We start from the raw sequence: 3,638 nt of genomic DNA, 5'->3' as shown, positions 1-3,638 counted from the left end.
TTTCCTATTCCCTATATTCGTCTCATCTCTTCTTTTCTACACAGGCGGTGTGCCGCGATTTCGATTCATGGGTTTTTCTCTCGCACTTTCACACTACATGCTGGAGTCCCACAAGGTTCTGTGTTGTCCCCCCTTCGGTATATTCTCTATGTTGCTGATATGCCTTGTCCCCAGCCTACTCTTCAGCTGTTTCAATATGCTGATGACACAGCTTTAGTAGCCCATTGTTCCACGATGTCCACACTGAATAAGCTACTCCACACTGCTGTAAATTCATTTTTGTATTATTCTCACTGCTGGCCCTCAATGTCCCTAAGACACGAGCTATTCTTTTGGTCCGTCACGTCGTAAGTTTCGCCCTTGCCGCGACCCGTCTCTGTTTGATGTCCGGGTCGACAACATCCCGATCCCCCTTTCCGACTCCGTGACCTGTCTTGGCATTGTCTTTGATAGGCAACTTACTTGGAAGCCACACTATCTGCCCTTTCTGATGAGGTTTCTCGTCATCTTCATCTCCTCCGTTCTCTCACCGATACTTTCTGGGACATGAACCCTGCACTTCTGCTATACACATACAAGACATTCATCACCCCATGCTTGACCTTTGGACATACAGCCTGGATATCAGCTTCTCTGGCCTTCTACTCTCGTCTCCAGATATTAGAGCGCCATGCCCTCCACCTTGGTTTTGGTGTCAAACTCCCTAGTCCCAATCGCTATGTAAATAAATGTTTTCGTGACCACAATCTCATCTACTCCGATGTTCTCGCCACCACAGTACACACTCCGAGAAGCATTTTGGCACCAGCTGATCACCTACTGAACCTCTATGTTATGTCTTTACAAGCTGACAATCCCGACCATGTCGAGATGCCGATTTCCTCTCTTCCCCCATTTATCTATCCCGACTCCTAATACTCGCAATATCCATTGCCAGTTCCCACACTATCTTTATTACGTTATATGGACTGATCAGTGTTCAACCATATTTCTTCGGATTGTCTCATCCATTTGCACACACCGCGTTTCCACCTCCTGTGCCGACTTTCGTTTTTCGTCTTTTCGATATATATCTCTCATTTCATCTGATTTAATATCATTTGCTGTATTATCTACAGTAAGCTAACGTTTTACGTGTTCTTGTCTCTTTTACTCTTTGTGTCGGATCATTATTTATCTAAGCCATTTGCAAGAACATGATTTGTGATCATGTTTACACAACTATTAAAGACCCTCGAAAGACAATTATATCAATACATTTCATAAATGACATTTTTAACACTATATTTACACATATCGTGATTTAGATATTTCAAGACATATAAGATACAGAATGATAGTTCTCTGAAAAATGCGAGCCTTTTTCTATATTCTTCTTCTTAGCTTTCTCTAGTTTCGAAGGTTTTCTATAACAATTCTCTGTTTTTAACGTTATTGGTGTTTTTTTACCGATGTGCGTAACGTATCGTTTATTTTCGGTATGTCTTGAAAGAGTCGATTTTATTATTTCTGTAGATAATCAGGCTACAACATGAAATTCGTTTCGTTTGAATGACTTTTCAAACGAAATCTTTCAAAACTAAAGCTAAATATTGATTTCCTTTTTCCACAGAGCTAATTATCATTTTTTTTCCAGTGTTGCTTTGAATTGTCTCTATAATTCAGGTACATTTTCATGTTTTCTATCTTTTCGCTTACTTTCACAGCTAACTTTCGTTTTTCCTGTTTTCGATACTAACCTCTCATTTCATTTCTTTTTCTATCACTTGCTGTATTATCTACATGTTACTGTATGATCTGTGTTATCATATTAAATTGAAACAGTGTATCAATAATTCAACTAAAATGTACACTCCATTCATCTGTAACACGTTCAAGAACAATGTAGAATCCCATTGTTAAAACAACAATGTACCAGAGTCCTTTACCTGCTACAAATGTTGACTTCCTCCGCTATTTATGCATATCTCTACTCGCTAATACTTATTCTTCAGGTCCATCATTAAAAAAATAATTTGCTTCAGACAAGAAATACTCAAGGATATAATCAATATAGAGACGAAAAGACGCATCTTCTTTATGAAGTAGTTCACTTTTCTGTAATCCATACAGATCTGGGCCAGTCCTTTCATTTTCCACAATGTCACAAAAGGGACAAAACTTAGTTTTTTCTATCAATTTTTATTGTTTCATAATTTCTATCTCCATAAAGGCTGTTTCCTATTTAACTAAATGTACGAGATACTAACAAAGAAGGTGACTAATTTCCAGTGTTTTTGTTTTTACAATATTTTATTTCTTCATCCTAAAAAAATTTGGGAGTTTGCAGAAGATGTCCTGAGTACACATACATATATATATATATATATATCTATATATATATATATATAGTCAAACCTTCAGAACCGGATATTTTCAAGACCTTCGCAGCTCCTGTAGTTAAATAGCCAGGTACTCTTGGTTTAAAGTAACTACTTCTATATGTTAACAGTAAACCTTTACTTTATTAACCTCATTTTCAGGTAGTGTAATTGCCAGTTACTATACTGAGACCTTTTCCATTACATTTCAGGAAAGTTTAAATACAAGCCTAATATTGGATTTTACTTATTCATAAATTAACTCCAAGATGCAAATTTTATCTCTTTCACTTACATGTTATATTTCGTAGAGAAACATTCAAACAGCTCTATTTTTTTCGCATAAGTCCATTCTCTTGTCACATGTGTTCAAACATTTCTCTCTTCTTGTAGTTCCTTCTATGTTTCACTTATGTTTAACTGATCAATTGTTATGTAAATAGAATATTAATTAACATGTGACACAGCTTTCCTTCTATCATTTCATTGATGTTTGACCGATCAATGATTCAGCAAATTCACTATTAATCACCATGGGAAACAAGTTCCTTCTAGGATTTTATTAATTCTTGGGCGTGTTTCCCTAAACAAGGACTTCTCACCACGAAGTATTTCCTGACTTAGTTTTATCATTATTACTCCTATTCCATGATATTTTATTCTTTTGTTAGATTTTCCAAACAATTTTATAATATTTTCTATCAAGACTTCAGGTCACATTTTATTGCTTGCAATCTATATTTGATGTAACAGGTCTAGTCTAATGTAATGCAATTGTTTGAAGACGCTATAGCAAAATATGTTACCTGTATACTTGAAATACTTTTCACTATGAGGTGAAATTGTACAGTCTATCTGCTAGAACAATCTTTCTAGATACTTTAAAAAATATTCAGTCATGAGTTTAATTAACATCACCTGTCCTAAAGATAGATTAATATTTCTAGATATTTTAAAAAAATCTTCAGCCATGAGTTTAATTAACATTGCTTGTCCTAATGATAGATTAATATTTCTAGATATTTTAAAAAACTTCAGTCATGAGTTTAATTAACATCACCTGTCCTAATGATAGATTAATATTTCTAGATATTTTAGAAAATCTTCAGTCATGAGTTTAATTAACATCACCTGTCCTAATGATAGATTAATATTTCTAGATATTTTAAAAAATCTTCAGTCATGAGTTTAATTAACATCACCTGTCCTAATGATAGATTAATATTTCTAGATATTTTAAAAAATCTTCAGTCATGAGTTTAATTAACATCACCTGTC

The sequence above is a fragment of the Limulus polyphemus genome, unplaced genomic scaffold, assembly GCF_000517525.1.
Source record: "Limulus polyphemus unplaced genomic scaffold, Limulus_polyphemus-2.1.2 Scaffold3470, whole genome shotgun sequence".
Taxonomy (NCBI): domain Eukaryota; kingdom Metazoa; phylum Arthropoda; class Merostomata; order Xiphosura; family Limulidae; genus Limulus; species Limulus polyphemus.
The sequence above is the reverse complement of the archived record's forward strand: the minus strand, read 5'-3'. Positions refer to the sequence as shown.